General features: G+C 41.2%; 1 long non-coding RNA gene and 1 pseudogene across 1 annotated transcript; both read right to left on the bottom strand.

The window, feature by feature from the left end:
• Positions 1–1,096: 1,096 nt before the first annotated feature.
• LOC137348984 (uncharacterized) lies at positions 1,097–1,880 on the bottom strand. The gene is made up of 2 exons (XR_010969186.1): positions 1,688–1,880; positions 1,097–1,548 (listed from the first exon to the last, which is right to left on the bottom strand). It is a non-coding gene; the product is annotated as an uncharacterized lncRNA (long non-coding RNA).
• Positions 1,881–4,372: 2,492 nt separating this feature from the next.
• Positions 4,373–20,798, bottom strand: LOC137348983 (Ig heavy chain C region, secreted form-like; annotated as a pseudogene).
• Positions 20,799–21,381: the final 583 nt, after the last annotated feature.

Genomic DNA, 21,381 nt, shown 5'->3' on the forward strand with positions numbered 1-21,381 from the left:
GAAAGTTGGCGTGTGCATAACAGAAAAGTGGTGAGTGTATGTGAGACAGATTAGCTGGAGTGTGCGGGTTGTGTGAAGAACAGAAAATGTGAAGACAGAGTCTCTGTATCTGATAGACCTCAGTCTCCTGGAATCATTCCTACAATTTGTGCTCTCTTTTGTGTCAGATGTGTCCCAGGCTCTGGGAATCATCCCAGGGATTGTGCTCCCCTGTTTGTCAGATCGGCTTCAGGCTTTGGAAATTATTCCCAGGAATTGTCCTCCCCTGTTTGTCACATAGTCTTTGGGCATTGGAAATCATTACCCGGGGTCGTCCTCTCTGGTTCATTAGATAGGCCCAAGGTTCTGGCATCATTCTTAGAATTTGTGCTCCTTGTCGTATCAGATAGACCCCGGCTCTTGAAATAATTCCCAGCATTTGTGTTCGATGGTATATTGTGTCAGATACGCACCAGTCTCCAGAAATCATGCCAGGGTTTGTGCTCTCTCATGTGTTATATTTCTAACCTGTGCAGTACCTGTCCTGAGAATGTTTAAAGGAACAGTGCAGATAGAGCTCCCCTGTGTAACTAACCTGTGCCGTGCCTGCCCTGGGAGTGTTTGATGGGACAGTGGGGACGGAGATTTACTCTGTTTCTAACCGGTGCTTTGCCTGTCCTGGGAGTGTTTTATGAGAGAGTGCAAAGCGAGCTTTATTCTCTATCAAACCTGTACCGTGCCTGTCCTGGAAAGGTTTGATGGGACAGTATTCCTCCATGTATCAGAGTGCGATGGAGCAGAGCGCTGCTCTTCAATATAACCTGGCACATGACTGTGGCAGACCATAAGATGGGAGAATTCAGTGAGTTGCTCCTGGTCACTGTCCGGTCATTCAGCCACTGGGATTGGCAAGATACGGCAGAACGAAAGGTGTCTTTACTCTGAAGGGACTCTGGTTGGCACTGCAGCTCCTTCACCGAAGAGCCTTGGGATTAAACGCAACCCGGACAGGACTGTGGCAAAATAGCTGTCAGGAAAGTGAGGAAACGTGTAATCGGGAAAAGGGAGCGGTGGTAGAGGGTCATTAGGGCAAGGAATTCAGTCAAGTCCAAGTTAGTCCATGTGTTACTCAATATTTATTAACAATTTTAAAAAAGAACATTTTACAGAGAGGATTTAAAGAAAGGTCCAAAATGAATATAACAACTTTACGTCACATTGAGTACAGAACACATACGATCTGAGCTGCCAGCTCTCTGTAAAACTGTAACAGAGCAGAGAGAGAAAACGGAGCTCAACATAAAAAGGGACCACTTGTGAATAAGGAATAGTTACTTATTTACACATGAAATTCAAACGAAGGTGAAACTCGAAGACGCATTTACATTAGAGCCACGATTATCCCACATATTTTAAAGAGGAAAACGGGAATACTATTTATGATTCTCTCAGCTACAGATTCAGAACTATAAATTGAAGGCATTTTACTGTTGGTGTTTTTCTGTTATGCAGAGATGTTTAAAAAACGAGGAAAATCCAGGGTGGCATAAATTCACTCGATCACTTGACCTGTAAAAGAGGGATAAAGGAGTGAAGCAGAGATTTCGTGGTTCGGGACATTCATCTCAAGGTTAAATTTATGAAACTTTTAGAGATTTGTGAAACAACTTCAGTTAAATTGAAGTGTGAGTGGATTGAATATTCTCACCTTCACCAGAGTGACGGCAGCACTGTAGAAAATGCTCAGGAAGAACAGGATGATGAATGTGGAAGCGGTTGTCCAGATGTTGCCGCTCTCTTCCTCATTGTCTTCAATCCAGATGTGGTCTGAGGAATCTACGCGGATATAGAGGAGGAAATATATTCAAATAGTTTATTAATCCAGCATATATTTTGCATTCGAATGTCTCTTCCTTCAGCTATTATTGGTTTTCTAATTTAATTTTCAATGTGTGGCTATTAAGTTAATCATGCTCAGTAATCTATCTCTGTTACCAACTCCACAATCATTCTTCCTTTATCATCGTCCTCCAGGCCTTATTGGAAAATGTGTCAGTTTTTTCTTCAGTGTCAGGCGCTTTTTTATTTTAGATGCAGTTGCGGTTTTTCTTAAGGGATTATTATGGTGAAATATGAGATATCGAGGGAGGTTTACTGATCGATAACAATTATTTTGAAGATGGGTTCGGATATCTACTTATTTGGAGATTGTCAATTGTGCTGAGTAAGAGCTCGGATGCGAGTTCCAATCTTATTTGTATGTGATGAATGTCGCTTGAAAATCATTTACATTCCTCAGTTTCTAAGTGAGAATTTTGCTTCGTTATCTTTTTAGGTCCACCGTGCATTCGGGAAGTTGTTGGAGATGGTGTCCATTCAATCAGTGCATTTGAATTCTACTTTCGTCAACAGCCTGGCGATTTTGTCTGCGCATTCAGTGTTTGTGCAAATGTGTACGAGTATCTTCCTTTGCATCACTCTCTGTTTCCATGTGTACGTGTGTGTGTGTGAGTGTTAATGTGTGGGAACAATGTAGTTGTTTGGGTGCCCATGTGTGTGTCAATGCGCGTGTTTATATGTTAATGCCTGTGTGTATGTGTCCATGTATGTTAGTGTGTTAATGTGCCAATGTGCATTGATTTGTGTAATCAAGTAGCCGTCTGTGTGTGTTTGGTGTGTGTGTATGTGTGTGTTTGTGGTGTGTATATGTGTGTGTGTAAGTCTATGTGAGTTGTGTTTCTTTATCCGTCTTTGTTTATGAGCGGTTGATGTTTATTTATGTCGGTGTCTGTGTCCCTATGCGTGTGTTAATATCTGTGTTTCTGTGTTGATGGATGTGTTTATGTTTCCCTGTGTTTCAATGTGTGTTTATATGTCCATGTGTGTGTGCTAATGTGTTATTTATGCCTGCTTGTGTCCCCATGAGTGTGCGAATGTATGTTTTTGTTGATGTCTACGTTTATGTATTAATGCATATATTAATGTGTGTTTATGTGTGCATGTGTGCGAATGTATGTGCTGATGTGCGCGCTTGTGTATCCATGTTAATATTGGTGTCTATTTGTTTGTGAGTGAGTGTGTTCATGTGTTAGTGTGTCTGTTTATCTGTGTGCATATGTACCCGAGTCTGTTAATATGCGAGTGTATGTGTCCATGTATGTGTTAATGTGTGTGATAGTGTGTGCTTTTATGTCTAGGTTTCTGCTTTCGTGAGACTGTACTAACGTGTGCATTTATGTTCGTGTTTGCGTATGTGACTGTGGGAATCTTTCTTTCAGCGTTTGGGTTTGTTTGTGTATGTAGATGCAAATGTGTGTTTGTACATGTGCGTGTGTTTATGTGTTTGTTTATGTCCGTGTGCCTGTACATTTTTATTATTAAACGAAATTTCAGAGAGTACAAATAACCACGTCTAGCCCTGACGGTGTGCACTGCAGAGAATATTCTTTATCGTTCTGTGCGTAAATCTATTCTGTGCAAGATGCAATATGACATCAGCTGGATGAATGCAACAATGAAAATGATGGGCCTCAGCACAACAGGAATAGTGGATGATTAAATCACCAGTTAGATTTAGACTATTGGAATTTAATCTGTCAGGGAACGTGGCCAACAGGAAAATGTTTTAAGATATCATGTTGCATAAAGATATATTTTGCAATATGTTTCCCATTTGGAATGTTTAAACCTTCGTACAGTGAACTGGAAGCCGACTTTGAACTGATGGCAATTGAATCCGATCATGAAGAGCAGTTGGCTTCCAATCTCTCTGCAGGGGGAGTGGGAGTATAGTGGGTTAACAAATGCCTTTACTCCTTTCTCTGTCGAGGAATTGGTGAGGGGTGGGGGCCTATTACAGTAGGTCCACAATTGCCTTCCTTCTCTATTGGTGAAGTGGAGTAACAGTGGATTAACAATTACCCTTTCCCCCTCTCTGTTTCGGATGTGGATCTACAGTAGATTAATAAATTGTACTTTCCCCTCTTTCTGATGGAGAATTGTGAGTGCAGATCGTACTTGTGTGTGGCCTTCGGTTCAGTTCCCAGAGCATGTGATGCTGAAACTGCAAACTGACCTCAATACCGAAGGGGTGGACAACACGAGAAGCAGGAACACCGATATCTAAATGCACTTCGTTTGTTCGTCAGAAAAGGGAAATTTTCAGATATCCCCAGACAAGGCAGGAGGAAAGCTAAGTTGCTGGTGTTACCTTCCGGAATCCTGTAATGAATCAGTTTTCCTCTGTCGCTAACCTGTGGGATCTGAGTTGGGAGCACTGATTGCACAAGACTTGGGCCCGAGACCTGCAAATATCCCACTTTAGATGAATAGATCTACCCTTAGAAAATGTGGGAAGCAGAATTAATTGAGCGCTTGTGTATTTGAATCGTGATTGGAGGAAAATGTCTTTATTGATTTTTATTTAAGTATTAAAATGCAATCGAGAGATTCTCATTGACATGAATTGACAGTATCCAACAGTGCAAGGGAAATGTTCACAAAACTCGGTTTACCGCTGGATTTATTAACTGTTCTGTTGATGATCTTCAAGGGGATCGCTTCATGTCCCACCACACAGGAGTAAGAAGCGCCGCTGGCCCACTCCTCCGCTGCAATGGATAACAGGCTGTAGATGAAGTAGGAGCTATTTTCGTTCTCCGCCATCACCTCGGTGTTCTTGTAGTTTCCGGGATTCACCGACTTGTCATTGACGGTCCACTTGACGAATATCTCTCGGGGGGAGAAACCTCTCACTAAGCAGGTGAGGGAGAGGAACCTCTGAGCGGAGACATCGTCTGCCGGGGGCAGGAGGACAGATACGGACGGTTCCCGCAGATCTTTATCTGCAGAAAAATTAAAATAGATATCAATGAACTGGATAATTCCACAGATAATTAAACCGTTGGTTAGATGTGAGAGAAATGTGATTTGTGCTGAATTTTAAAGGTTTCCCTTTCCCCTTTGCGGCCTGTCCTGTTTCCCAGCCCGGAGCAGAGGCGGATGCAATCCCCTTCGCAGAGAACTTAAAGGATTAGACTGGAAAATTACATAGAAGTAAAAAGCACAGGAACAGGCCATTCAGCCCAGCTAGCCTGTGCTGGTGTTTATGCCGCCCACGAACCTCCTCCCACCTCACTTCATCTCTTTCTAAACCTTTCTCCCTCATCTACTTATCTAGCTTCCCCGTAATTGCATCACCTCTGGTTCCAGAGCGTTTCGTTTGCAGAATTACAATTAAATTATCAGAATAATCCATGAGAACACTTAATAGGACGAATTGTTCCTTGTACAAACACCGGAAATAAGCACAACCTCTCACTTATTGTTTCAATCTCACCGCTCACTTTTTTCCTTGTGGATGAAATCTCTGAGAGGAGTCGGCAGATCCTGATGGCTCACCACGCAGTAGAAATCAACCCCACTCAGCCAGGATTGTGCCGAGATGTCTACGGTGCTGATCACACTGTCGGAATCCTCTCCGGGTTGCACGGCAATCTCAGATTTCAAAGGCTTCTGTTCTTGTGTCCAGGACACGTTGACACCATAAGGAGCATTAGACACGACGCAGGTTAAGGTCACCGTCGCCTCCAGTAAGACCTGTTCTATTGATGGTGGCAGTAGCTTAATTACTGGATCATTGCAGGAACAAGGAACTGTAAAACAGAAATGGCAATAAAACAAAGATTCATCTTCAGAATCAGACACCAATATTCAGCCTTCACTGTCTCTAGGAGAATAAATCAACTTCGAGACATCGACCTCAGGCTGTTGCTTTATTAATATCGTTTATTGGAAGGACAACAACCTGAAAAAGCTTCCGGGAGATTCTGTAACATATACTGTGTACTTGCACCCTAAAAAGCCGATAATGGGCTTTGAAGTAAGTACCCAGAGTAAAAATCGAATAATTGCGGGAGAAATTGTGTTACGCACTGAATAATGTTCTTCCCGAAATCCCTTCGGAGCTAGCTCGAAGGGCCGTATGGCCTACTCCTGTTCCTAATTCGGATGTTCGTTTGTTAGTATTTCCGCCCGTCTATCAGTCCTTGCACCGGATCACATCTCCTCTAAATATAATGGCTCTGACACCCACGAGCTCTTTATCGAATTCACACTGGCTCATAACGAGAGTCAAATGAAATCCCGAATTTTAGGCCCAACAGGAAACAAACTTAATTTTCTGGCACCTTGTCACGGTATTTGGGGAGAGGAAAATATTTAGATTTTAGATTTAGAGATACAGCACTGAAACAGGCCCTTCGGCCCACCGAGTCTGTGCCGACCATTAACCACCCATTTATACTAATCCTACACTAATCCCATATTCCTGCCATTTCCTCACCTGTCCCTATATTCCCCTCCCACCTACCTATACTAGGGGAAATTTATAATAGCCAATTTACCTATCAACCTGCAAGTCTTTTGGCTTGTGGGAGGAAACCGGAGCACCCGGAGAAAACCCACGCAGACACAGTGAGAACTTGCAAACTCCACACAGGCAGTACCCAGAATTGAACCCGGGTCGCTGGAGTTGTGAGGCTGCGGTGCTAACCACTGCATATGAAGGAACCAATCGGAGGAGGGGTGAAAAATCGGGAAAATGCACTTCTGAGGAATCGCTTTGAGGTGCAGAACAACTTACAATAACGGTATGAGGCAGTTTTCTTATATCTGTCATGAGTCAGAACGCCTCATATGTCAGTCTGCAGTCAGAAGGCGATCTGACAAGAGGGCAATAATAGAAACATAGGAAAAAGCGTAGGTCATTCAGCCCCTCCAGCCTGTTCTGCCATTCAAATAGGCAATGGCTGACCTGCATCTTAATCCCGTCTGCCCATATGCGATCCTTAATAGTCTTGCTTTGCATAAATCTATCAATCTCAACATTAAAATTTCCAATTGATGCCAAACTTCAAGAGCGAGTTGAGGGAGAGAATACCAGATCACCGATAGCCACTGCATAAATGTTAGCTTCCTGATATCATCCCTGAATAACCTTGGTCTCATTTGAAAGTTATGCCCCCTTGCTCTCGAGTCCCTCACCAGAGGAAATATTTTTCTCCATCGACTCCATCAATTGCAGTAAACATCTTAAACACCTCAATTAGATCCCCCTTCAATCCTGAAAGCAATGCCAGTTTGGTCTGTGAAATCTGTCCTCTTAATTTAACCCGTTCAGCCGCGCTACAATTCAAGTCAGTTTCTGTTGCACCACTCCCACGGCCAATAGATTCCTCCTGAACTCCGGAGTTCTGAATTGAACACAGTTTTCTAAATCGATGCTCTTTCTAGCGCTTGATCCCGAGGCTGTAACCAGGAAACGTCCAGCCACTTATTGCCGCTCTGAATATAATCAGCCAACTCAAGATAAACCTGATATCAAGGCCACCTCATTCACTATGTGACAACAATGAGATGTAAGACTGAGGATTGGGAGTGTTTTAGAAACCAGCAAAGGACAACCAAAACGTTGATAAAAAGGGAAAAAATAGAATTTGAGAGTAAACTAGCCATCAATATAAAAATAGTTTGGAAGATCTTTTATAAGTACATAAAAAGGAAAAGAGAAGCCAAAGTAGACGTTGGTCCCTTAGAGGCAGAGACAGGAGAAATCATCATGGGGAATGAGGAAATGGCAGAGGCATTGAACAAATATTTTGTGTCTGTCTTCACAGTAGAAGACACAAGTTCCATACCAGAAACAGGCAGTAACCTAGGGGCTAAAAAGAGTGAGAAAATTAAGGATATTGATATCAGCCGAGAAAAAGTATTGGAGAAACTTGACAGAGTAAAATCTGACAAGTTCCCAGGACCTGATGGCTTACATCCTGGGGTTCTAAAAGAGATAACTGCAGAGATAGTGGATGTGATGGCTATGACTTTCCAGAATTCCTTAGATTCAGGAATGGTCCCATCAGCCTGGATGTTATGGCAAATGTTATGCCGCTTTTCAAGAAAGGAGGTAGAGAGAAAACAAGGAACTACAATCCAGTTAGCCTGACGTCAGTCGTTGGAAAGATGCTGGAAACTATTATTAAAGAAGTCTTGACATTACACTTGGAAAAGCATAGTATGATTAGAACAAGTCAGCGTGGTGTTACTAAAGGGAGATACTGTTTAACAAATGTATTAGAGATTTCTGAGGATGTAACTAGTAGGGCAGATAAAGGGGAACGAGTAGATGCAGTGTACCTGGACTTTCAAAAGGCATTCAGTAAGGTGCCACATAAAAGAATAATAGGCAAGGTCAGGGCACATGGTGCTGGAGGTAGTATATCAGCGCGGACAAAGGATTGGTTAACAGACAGGAAGCAGAGAGTGGGCATAAATGAGGCATTTTTAAGTTGGAAGGCAGTGAATAGTGGGGTGCCGCAAGGATCAGTGCTGGTGTCTCAGCTATTTACACTCTATATTAATGACTTGGAAGAAAAGACAGAGAGTAATGTATCTAAGTTTGCTGATGATACAAAGTTCAGTGGAAAGGTAAGCTGTGGGGAGGATATATAGAGAGGCTGCAAAGAGATATAGACAGGTTAAGTGACTGGGCAACAAGTTGGCAAATGGAGTATTATACAGGGAGTTCTGAAATTGTTCACTTTGGTCGTAAAAATAGAAAAGCCAAATATTTTGGTAGGAGTGAAAATGGTAAGTGTTAATGTTCCAAGAGACTTGGGGGTACTCCTGCAAGGAACACACAAAGTTACCATACAAGTGCATCCGGCTATTAGGAAGGTAAATGGCATGTTGGCCTTTTGTGCAAGGAGATTGGAGTACAGGAATAAAGAAGTCTTACCAAAATTGTACAGGGCTTTGGTGAGATCGCAAATGGAATACTGCGTGCAGTTTTGGCCTTCACATTGAAGAAAGGATGTCCTTTCACTTGAGGCAGTGCTGCGAAGATTTACTAAATTGGCCGCATTGGTTGATGGGCTTGTCCGGTGATGAGAGACTGAGTAAATTGGGCCTATATTCTCTGGCGTTTAGAAGAATGAAAGGCAATCTAATTGAGACACACGAGATTCTGAAAGGGCTTGATAGGGTAGAAGCTGAGAGATTGTTCCCATTGGTCAGGCAATCATAAACACGGGGAAACAGCCTCAGGATAAGGAGCCATTAATTCAGGACTGAGATGAGAAGAAATTACTGCACTCAAAGAATTGCGAATCTTTGGAATTCTCCACCACAGAGGGTTGTGGATGCTCCATCATTGAATACATTTAAGGCTGGCATAGATAGATGTTTGGCCTCGCGGGTAATCAAGGGATATGGGGAGCGGGCAGGAAAGTGGAATTGAAGCCCAAGAACAGCCATGATCGTATTGAATGACGAAGCAGGCTCGATGGGCCATATGGTCTACTTCTGATCCTATTTCTTGTGTTCTTGTATCAAAGCAGAGGGAACCATTATTTGGTGATGTAATAACATGTTGAACCGTGAGCAAACCTAATTCAGCACTCACAGCGGAACAAAGCAAAATAAAACCTACATGATGGTAAATTAGAAATTATTCTGTGATTTGTACTAATTCCAATAATTTCCTGCCTTTGATATTCATCATAGAACAGAATGATCTGGAGCTTTCTCCATTTGTGTCTCTTACCCTGAGATCCGGTGATGTTTCGGCTTTGGGTGACCGCTTGATGGGAGACCTGGCAGGTATAGACCGTGTTGGTGAACCATTCCCCAGCGGGGACTGTCAGCCGACTGGTCGCTGAGAAGTTTCCGTTCACTTCACAGGCGGGAGAGGTGACGAAGCCCGAATCCATGGATTGTCCATCCTTCAACCAACTCACGGTTATTGACTCTGGATGGAAATCGATGATTGAACACAAGACAGTTGCAAATCTGCTGCTTGTGATTTCTTCACTGGAAGTCTGGGTGAGGAGAACAGTTGGATGGACGATGTCGCCTTGACAATCTTCAAGAAAAACATGTTAGACATTTCTAGAAGAAATTAATAACTAATGCAAACTGTTCTTACATTTTAACAGATGTCAAGCAGACACTAACTGGAATCTCCAGGAATTAGAACAGAGCACAGTGCTCTAAATGTGATATAGCCAAAGCTCTACAAAAGATTATTATAGCTTTTGTGTTTTTCACAGTTTCCACAACACTAACCTGGAATTTCCTTGATCCAGACTGACTCTCCGCGTCGAACCTCGCAGTAGATTTTGCTGCTTCCCACCTCTGATTCGGTGATGGTTAACTGGCTGCTCAGGGTGTAGGTTCCCTTCTTGTTCAGCACTGACGGGTAAGTCTTCAGTCCAGTGGTGATCGTCTCTTGATCTTTCTTCCAGGAAACGCTGGTGATTTGGGGGATGTAGTCCATCGCCAAACAGCCGTAGGCAACGGAGCCACCGGTGTTGGGTTGTTCACAGGAGCACAGACCATAAAGTGTTGGGGGAGACGGTGTCGCTGGGAAACAATGGCAGATTGAACAAGTTAGACTCTGTGATTCTTGCTTATCAAGTAACCAGACACATCGGAATTTAACTCCAGCTAGAAACTGATTCCAATATTTTCCGATTAAAACCTTCATCCGCATTTCAGCTTCATTTAGATCCATCGTTTGGTGATAATCGCCTGTCGGTCCCCTGGTTAGGAAAACACCTCTCTTTCAGGACCTGTCACATTACAAAATTAAGAGCCTTTTGAAGTCATCTCAATAAAGTACCCTCCATTGGACGGATCTGGAAGAGGAGATTCCCCACTATTTCAGCTAGTACTTATTTCTAAACCAACAGCACCTTGCCAAAAAAAAAGCACTCGGCATTTATTAATTGCAGTTTTTGGAAATTTACTCTCTGCAAATTGACTGCTGGGTTTCCCCACCCCTCCACATACCACCACCACCCACCCACCCCACCCCTCCACCCCACGCCCACCCCCACCTCTCCCCACCCCCAAATAGCGGCTACTCTTAAAAAGAGGCATCGCAATGTGTGCTTATAAAACGAGTTTATAACCCGAAACTTGACTCCCAGGCAAAGTCCTTTCATTATTTCCCCATAAAAAAACCTACAACAAATCCTAGCATGTACATGACCCAGAATTATAAAATAATAGAAATGATAGCAGAGAAATAGGCCATTCGGTCCATCAAGCCTGTGAAAGATCACTCCAGCGATCCCGCTGACCTTCCAATTACTAATTTAAAGCAACATACTGCGGATGCTGGAAATCAGAAATAAAAACAAGAAATGCTGGAAATGCTCAGCAAGTCTGGCAGTATCTGTGGAGAGAGAAACCGAGTTAACGTTTCAGGTCAGTGACCCTTCAACAGTGACCTGTTGAGTATTTCCAACATTTCTTGTTTTTATTCCAATTCCTAATCTTCTTTTCTAAAGTTCCATTTTATCCAGCTATGTTGGATTCTGTTGACAGCTCTCTTTCTGATAGGACATCCCAGATCCTAACAACCCCCTGTGTAGAAAAGTAGATTCATACCCTCTTCCTTCATTCTTTTGACGCTGATTTTAAATCAGTGCCCTCTACAGTCCAACTCACTGATCTGGGCAAATTGGTTTCGAAATTTCTGGATAAAACATTCATTATTCAAAACACCTCTACATGACTTCATTTTAATCTTCTATGTTCCCACAACAATAAAGAACTTTAACAATAAATAGTTGAAGTCTCCTTTGAAACATGGACTGAATCATTTAGTACACAGATTTCAGAGGGGAATTTTTACACAACCTAGTTTCTGGAATTAAAATTTTAGATGACTCGGCATTGACTCTAGACTATCAGTTTCCTTCTCAGTACTTGAAGATTGTGATTTGTGTTCTAGCTTTACTGAATGGATCTCTCCCGAGTTTACTGCTCCCTCCAGCTCAATTAATAATCCGAAATAAATCCGATTCCTAAATATCTGTCATCTGGAATGATGTTCTTGAAATGGTCCATTTAATTTTCCAAAGTATCTTCCCACCCCTCACCAGTGAGAACTGGTGTTGCTGACTGTGTTGTTACAGACACATCTTCTTGCAGCTTGCACCGACCATAATGTGAACATCAGGAGAGGTTTCTTCTATAAATATCTGATATTCACATTACTTACACATTATACATCGAGTGAATATCAGTAAGTTCCAGGCAAGGGAGGACAAAAGTTCCTGAAGTGTTATTGCTGACATGGCCAACTCTCACTTCTGTTTTGTGTGGACAATTCAAACACTTGAGGCTTATTGGTCAGATATTGAAAGCTCGCTCACCAAAAGGATGGAAAAGAGATTGTCGATGTTGGTGGCACAAAGGTTGGACAGATGGGCTCTCAAATGACATTAGATAACATTCCACATCAGACAACATTCAGAAATTTTAGAAATACAGCACTGAAACAGGCCTTTCGGCCCACCGAGTCTGCGCCGACCAACAACCACCCATTTATACCAACCCTACAGTAATCCCATATTCCCTACCACCTACCTACACTAGGGGCAATTTACAATGGCCAATTTACCTATCAACCTATAAGTTTTTTGGCTTGTGGGAGGAAACCGGAGCACCCGGAGAAAACCCACAGGGAGAACTTGCAAACTCCACACAGGCAGAACCCAGAATCGAACCCGGGTCCCTGGAGTTGTGAGGCTGCGGTGCTAACCACTGCGCCACTGTGCCGCCCATTTGGGGAGCAGAATTTCGAAGTTCGAGAATTATACGAAACAAATTGTGAGCAGGATAGCAACAGAGTTCAGGAGGACATAGACAGACTGGTGAAATATTCAGAGACAGAGCAGATGCAATTTAATGCGGTTAAATGTGAAGTGCTGGACTTTGAGGAACAACGGGGAAAGCTAATGCAATGTAAGTGGTACTATTTTGAAGGGGGTAGAACGGTAGAGGGGCCTGAGGTGCATATTCACAATGTTTTGAAGATGGTTAAGAAAGCAAATAGAACACTTGGTCTTGTAAAATGGATTATTGAATACAAACAAGGAAGTCATGTTAAAGCTTTGCAAGTCACTGATTAGGCTGGAGTATTTTTTGCACAATTCTGGCCATCACACTTTCGGAAGAAGGTCACGGCTTTGGGGAGAGTGCAGAGGGAGTTTACCAGGATGATGTCAGGAATGAAGGAGTTCAGTTATGTGGAGAGATTATACAAGTTGAAATGTTCTCCTTCGCTGGATACTGAATAGGCATGTTCAAAATTATGGGATGTCTTGATGTTGCAGATAAGGAGAAACTGTTTCCTCTGGCAAGTGGGTCAGTGGTAAAATAAATAATTGGCAACAAAATGGAGTGTGGGCGGGGTGGTGGCTGCAGAAGGAGGTCTCTTTCCTGACAGAAGGTGATTTTCACAAAAGCATAGAACGGTTACAGCACAAAGGGAGACCATTCAACCCGTCGTGTCGATGCATGCTCTCTGTAAGCGCATCTAGAATGCACAAGGCACCAGGACATGTCCTAGAAGGAGACTACATTTCATGGTTACGAGGGGGGAAATGGCTTGTAGGATTAAATTGGAGAGCTCTTTCAGAGCTAACACAGGCATGGCGGGCTGAATGGCCACATTACGTACGAGAAGATTCTGTGATCCTACCCGCCTCAGTAGAGTTAGTTCTTCCAAATTCAATGGGAGGAAAGGCTTCATAAATTTGAACATCTCTGACATTTGTTTCTATTGCTTATTATAATGAAAGAGGATTTTTAAAATAAGAGGATCTGAAAGATTTAATAGAAGTGAGTCAATCAGATACCGTCGGAGACTTAAAGTTTATTGTGATTGACATTGATTGCAGGCTAACTGTATCACTTCAAAAGTTACACAGAAGCTTACTTCAGTGGCTTTGTGCCCTCTGCTGTGACCCAGTCCAATAACTGCATCTCAGAGTTTATCACTGCCTGTTATCTTTTGAAAATACTTGAACGAAATACTGGTTTTAAACATGAGATTATCATGATGGTTATTTGGAGCAGGAGTCTCGACTTTTCTCCATTTAAATCGCCAAAAGGTCTTCCAGCCTCATCAGATCAGAACAGGTGCTGTTCTCTGGTATGTTACAGTCACTTCCTGAAACTGTTTGTTCTGAAAGCGCTCTCAAAATCAGACCAATTTCATTCAATAATTATCTGATGCTTAACATTTTTAAATATTATTAATTCATTAAAATTTGGCCATGAAAGAATATTAATACCAATTAATATGCGTTGTTTAATCTGGGCAATGGAACGATTTATTTTCATATATCTGGGTCAAGAACTCACAAGTTCTAAGTTAGATGCAGATTAAGGATGCTTGGAACACTGGGGAAAACACTCTCAGGTCAGGTACAGGAAAGATAAGCGATCGAGTAAAGACCCCCTTGTACGGCCCTGTCATGAGCTGTAAGGTCAGACATCGCAAGTGTTATATTCGGAGGAAAGCCGCCTCTACACTACACTGTCGCTCCGGGTCAGGTACAGCACTAGTTTAATATTTAAAAAAATAGTTCCCTCTACGCTGTCCCATCAAATACATCCAGGACAGGTTGAACCAGGTTTAGGTACAGAGTAATTTCTCCCTCTACCCTTGCCTCATCAAACGGATCCAGGATAGTTACAGTATGCATTAAGTATGCAGTAAAGCTTCCCCTACATTGCCGAATCAAACACTCCCAAGGGAGGTACATTGCTGATTACAAACTGACCAAATATCCTTCTACAGTCTGTCTGTCGTGTCGCTGAAGTGTTATTTCCGATTGTCACAGACTGGAATACTGATCTCATTGCTGAGGCGCCTCATCAAACTTAAAGTCAAAACTTTAGGTTTCTCACAGATACAAGCTTCTTAAATAAATGGATCAAGTTGCAGGAGAACGAATCAGACTGTTTACCACCTGTAGGGAGGGCTCCTCGTCCCGACACAGTAAGCAGGCGCACAGAAACTGAACAGGCACAAACGATGCAACAATCGGGCTCTCAGCAGATAGATCTGTTCAATCTGTCAATTTCAATGAAGCTGTTTGATTCTAATTTATCAATTGTCAAATTGTGACCATTCCAAGTCTGTAAGCTCTTTGAAATTAAACTGATAGTCATTTCCAAAACTCCCTTCGACCTCCAAATGTTTCTCCCTGTCTGTTTGCAATCTTAAAAACGTGTATGAAAATTCTGAAGGAGAGAATCTATCTCCACTTGGCGAGGCAAAATTTGATTAGGTTATGGTCAGCATGGCGATGTCAAATGGAATTTAACGCTGAAAAGTGTGAGGTGATACACTTTGGAAGGAATAATGTGATACGGAAGTATTCAATGAATGACCTGACACTGGGAAGTTCTGAGGAATAAAGGGACCTTGGCGTGTTTGTCCATAGAACTCTGAAGGAAGAAGGGCAGGTTAATAGGGTGGTGAAAAAGGCATATGGGACACTTGCCTTTCTCAATCGAGGCATAGATTACAAAAGCAGGGAGGACATGTTGGAGTTGTACAGAACTTTGGTCAGGCCACACTGGAGTACTGTGTGCAATTCTGGTCGCCACATTATAGGAAGGATGTGATTGCACTGGAGGGGGTGCAGAGGCGATTCACCAGGATGTTGCCTGGGATAGAACATTTAAGCTATGGAGAGAGGTTGGATCGGCTTGGGTTGTTTTCGCTGGAGCAGAGAAGACTGAGGGGTGACCTGATCGAGGTGTACAAGATTATGAGGGGCATGGACAGGGTGTGAAGGGAGCATCTGTTACCCTTAGTTGAAGGGTCCATTACGAGGGGACAGTAGTTTAAGGTGAGGGGTGGGAGGTTTAAGGGGGATCTGAGGAAGAACTTACTTTTTTACCCAGAGGATGGTGACGTTCTGGAAGGCCACTGCCTGGGTGGGTTGTCGAGGCCGGTTGCCTCACATCCTTTAAAAAGTACCTGGATGAGCATTTGGCACGTCACAACATTCAAGGCGATGGGCCACGTGCTGGCAAATGGGATTAGGTAGACAAATCAAGTGCCATTAATGCATCAGTGCAGACTCAATGGGCCGAATGGCCTCTTCTGCACTGTATTATTCTGTGATTCTGTGAGAAAGTTTCCCTTAAAATGAGTACACCAAAACAATCCACATTCAGGAAACTTTGATGTCGGTGACAGGAACTCAGTGACAGATAAAGAATTTAGCAAATCAGGAGACATTTAATTGCAAACAGATTACCCACTGGTTTGATACAATTTCAGAACTAAATGTTATCAAAAAAGCATTGAAGCAATACACAAAGTTAATTAAAATCAGCGGTGAAACCTTATCGAGCTGAGAACAGCTGAGTAAGAAATGTGTTGTTCTCTAAATTATTTTTGGACATCATTCAAAATTCTCTCCGGCCCTTGCTATTTTGCACTCATTGGACTCCTGGGAGGTCACTTATGTTTACTGAATTAGCGCTATTATATTCTAGGTTAATATTTAGGTTACCTGATTTTACACTGTAATTTTGAGCATTAGTTAATATTAATTCAAGACCAATTTCTGTGAAATTATCGGATTTTAATTAAATTAATATGACATTTAATCAATATTAAATAATAGACGTCATATTGATCGATGAAAACATTCAGACAAATATATTACTTAATCGAATCACAGTTCAATAATTTAAAATGAACAATAATTTCTACTTCGGCCCTGCTTTCAATCTACAAACTTGGAAACTGCGCATGTATCTGAATGTGTTGATATATCATAAACTCTGTCTAATCTCAGCGAGTATTTCACACGATGGATTTAAGAGTGGAATATTTTAAATAGTTTCAAGCCAGGCCAGGGTCACATCTCACTAACTGTTCATGGGCTGTAACATCCCCTGTTTGTGAAAGCAGGACTCTGGTGTTTAAATATTGTCATAAATCTTAACCATCTAAGAAAAAAATCAAAAACATCCGGACAGTTTGCGATCAGGAACTGTGCTGCCTCTATTTAATCAGACAATGTTTTTATACTTTATTCTCGTAATGCACACAATCCCCGTAAATTAATTGGTAAATATATTCTGTTTTTTTTTATTGAAAGAAGCTCCAAAATGATCACTGTAAAATTGGACAGAGAATAATTCTTTCAGATCATCTGCGACATTTCAAACTTAATGAACAAATGTAACCCAGATTTTGCTGATCAATTTAATATTTCATAAGAATTAAGCATAACTCTCAGGTATAATCTGTTCTTTGTCTATAATTCTATCCTGTGTGCAGCATACCGATGGGAGACAGGATTTTGTTACTGAATTAAAAACTAACATTAACCTTTTGTAATTAATTGAATCTGCTTGAATTTCAAGGGGTTATTTGTTTGCCTCCAGCCTTACGCAGTTTGCAAGTTTCTTCAATTTAAACAAAATCATATCTGCAATACTTTGACTGCCAGCAACTTCCTGTCTCAGGAAAATTGTTAATATTAGATTAGTAATAATTATCTCACTATCCAACAACAAATGACATTTAAGGAAGAACATGGTTTGGGCTGCACGCAAAGAATGTAATAACCGGACAGATATATTACACTGACAAACTGCAATTTACAACTCCTATTGAAGTTAGAAGTCAAGACAAGCTGTAATTCACTTGTTTTAATCAGAAATATAACAATTAATTCAAAATCGTTCATCAAACTGAACACAGCACTAGAATAAGTACACTCTTATTGAAATAATTTCAAGCATAAATTAAAATTGTCTCCAGCCCATAACATTTCTGGTCACGATAATTGTGCACATGGCACCCCAGAACTGTGAAAGTCGATTAATGAATAATGAATCGATGTTAATATTAAAGCATATTTGGTTTATCTGATGAGATATTGCCGCATTAAAACTGTTTGAATTACATTAACTTTACTCTCCAATCTGCAAACCTTCTAATTATGCAGTTTGTAATTGCAGTAACATTTCACGGACTTTCACGTCACAGACCATGGCTTAATAGTTTAACCTGTAATTATCAGTTAAATTTTTAAAATGCCATGAAATATCTTAAAATATTATTTCTCATTTCTTTCAAACAGTTTTAAACACGTAGAACGTTTCAATTCGATCAGAAAACCTGCAGCCGCTCGCTCGAGATTAAACAATGTAGAAACACCAAACTGTTTCACAAATTTTACTTATTCAAAGTAACACACTCTCTTCAACAGATGAACACCAAATCACATCACTGAGGAACTGAATCCCGCCACAGTACATTTCATGGAGAAGCAGCTTAATTCTACAAATAATACCAGCAGAATGAAATGCAATATTGCAAAAAAAAAATCTCAATGCAGAATCCACCGAGCTCGCCTACACCTGAACTAACTAATTATTAAAATGATCAGATATTTGAAACAATGGTCGCAGAATTGTTAGTAGACAGAACATGTTTAATAAATTATTATGAGCCAATGGCATAATCCATTGATATTGGCTGATATCACTGCATTATAATAACGAAGATTATATTAATTTAAATCTGACCAAAGCTGCAAGTTTGTGATTTATGAAGCTTTTAATTACATCAACATTTATTGTACTACATGTGAGCATTCCTGAGCAGTAGATTGACAGATGGCAATTTAATTACCACAAATATGAATCAAAATATTGTAAGACTATTCTTAACCATTGAAGCTTTCTGCCTATACTTTTATTTCAAACATATTTAAACACTTATTGTTTGCGCTAGACTAGAAAACCTGCAGCGACTAAATGTCAGCAAGTTGATCAGCAGAAATGTCGAACAGTTTAACAACAGTTCGGTATTTAAAGTAGCACAGACACACCGTCTCATCAACAAATATACACCAAATCACATCAAACAGTAACTGAATCCTTCAACAGCACAGAGAAGCTGTGGAGAAGCCGTTAAATTCTCTAATCCCTTTGCAGCAAAATCACATGAAACATTGCACCAAATCTCAATACAGAATCCACCGACTCCACATTTCAGTGAACTAAGGTATCGTTAAAATAAACAGAAATATAAATAAAAACACGAATAAAACAGTTACTGAATAAATGCATGTTTCTTACCTGCAGTCACCGTCACCATGGTCCCTTGTCCCCAGTAGCCCATGGCGTCACAGTGTTACATTCCCTGGGCTGGGTCACACAATAACCGGCTCTGCACAGAATAGAGAGAAATCCATCATTATTTTAAATATCCATACCCCAGAGGCAAAATAAAATCTTGATGGTTCTTTGTAAAATTATAACTGCGTTAATGATTCTTTTCACTCTTTATAATTTTCCCTGATGTTTTATATTTCACACAGTAACATATCAGCAATTATTGAAATCACCAACTGATGAATGAATAATTAATCCGTTTATCCATAATAAACCGTGCTCGGAGGATAGTGCTGGACACAAATAGAACTTCACTGTATATATCGTTGGATTGTTAAAGCGAGCACTGACCCAGACTCATCAATTAGTGCTGAGGGAGTTTTTGTATTGACAGTAACTGCTGTGCCACCCAGTATATCACAGTGAACCACATTGTGTAAAATACTGCGGTGGACTGTTAACTGTAAAATACAGAGATTAAATTCCACAGCGTCCTCAAAAACCTGATTCCGACTCCCCTCCGAGTATATCAGTAAGATAATTCAGTTTATACCCGTCATTATATTTATAAAGGGGATTTGAATACTTTTGAAGCTTCTGTACTGATTTAGCGTGACAGTCAGCACTAATTACGCAGGAGACTTTTATACATTTTTACAAATCTATATTATATTTCCCCAGTATTTTTATTTAACCCTCATTCTTTATGGACCATCTACCGTGTTAAGTGATCACTGGTTTGTGCAAACTCCCTGTATGGGGTTTTTGTATGAGGAATTCGCTCTGTACAGCACCGTGACCCACTGCTGTACCCACAGTGAATGAACCTGCACAAATACTGCACTCACTCTCTGTTCAGTACTGCCTCTCACCATTCACTTCATATAGAAATCCATTTCTGATCTAGTTCGGAATATATCCAAAAGTTTACACCACGCAGTAGGAAGTGACTCCAAGTAACTCGCTCCAGGTCTCAGTCACCTTAAAACTAACATCTTATCCAGATCTGCAATTGCCGATACTGTTAACATTAAAAATCAGCACAGCCAAAATTACTCATCAGTACTTCGATCAGTGTCTTAGATTTGAACCATTGAATTTTCACTGTGCTAGTTGTGTAAGAGACGGTCTCTGGTCTGTTTCTGAACACTGCCGTTAATATTGTATTTAATACAATTACTGACCGTTAGATTATGATGGAAGTTCTTGAATTCCCTCTCCATGTGTTATTGTACGGGTCCAGCCCTGGTTCTTCTCATTGTGCTCTCTGGCACAGTAATAAATGGCGGTGTCTTCGGTCTTCAGTTTCTTCATGTCCAAAGCGAAGATGTTTTTTGAAGTGTCTTTGGACGCAGTAAATCGATCTTTAATCTCTGGGGCGTAAGCATTGTTAGATGAACTATAGTAGCTAACCAGCCACTCCAGCCCCTGTCCGGGAACCTGTCGGATCCAGTACATCCTGTAGCTGCTAAGAGTGAACCCGCTGGTTTTACAGGTCAGTCTCAGGGAGCCTCCTGGTTTCCCGGTCTCTGCCTCTGACTGAGTCAACACGACATCCGAATGGACACCTGTAAAAAATATTTAAAAACCCGAGGATTAATCCTGGTGAAATAATTCCTGACTCTGTAACATTCCAGAGAGAGACTAACACTGAGACGGTAACAGTCTACTCACGGGATAAGAAAACCAGCAACAGACTGAGAGAAATCGCCGACCTCATCCTTCTGGCAATTCAGGGAAAATGGTTCTGGTAAGAACTCACTGAACAAATCCACTCCCGGACTGTTGTATTGTGGTCCCAGTGACCGGCATTTAAATACCCGACAGAAGGGGGCGAGGTTATAGGCGCCGCCTATTGATTCCCTGATAGAGGCGGTTACTGGATCCACGTCCCACCTTCCACATCACTAACAGAATGGACTCATATCATGACACTGGGATATTATTAAATGTGAACTTTTTATCTGCATCCAGGGATAGCGATTTGACTTTATGGTTTTAATGCTGTATTACGTGGTAGTAAATGGAGATATTGCAGTTGAGTATGTGTTCAGTAATAAATAATTGCATTGTGGGCTGTAAATTAGATCTCTTTATTTCCTCAACTCTTCACAGGGGATGTGAATCTCTCAGGTTAAATTACATTACCAGGGTCTAAAGTGACTGTTAATGTGTGTCAATCCATCTCTCTATATCTATCCCTTCAGTCTATACCAATAATTTGTTAGCAATTTATGCAACTGAATGCGGGATATTAGTAAAGTGATTCTATTTGCAATGTGAATAACTGTAGTTACACGATTTAAGACCAGAGTGATTAGAAACGCCTAACATTATAAAAGTATCTCTCTCTCTCTGTATTTCTCGAATTGCTCCTGACTCTGTGACTCT

Source organism: Heterodontus francisci, chromosome 34 (assembly GCF_036365525.1).
Source record: "Heterodontus francisci isolate sHetFra1 chromosome 34, sHetFra1.hap1, whole genome shotgun sequence".
NCBI lineage: Eukaryota > Metazoa > Chordata > Chondrichthyes > Heterodontiformes > Heterodontidae > Heterodontus > Heterodontus francisci.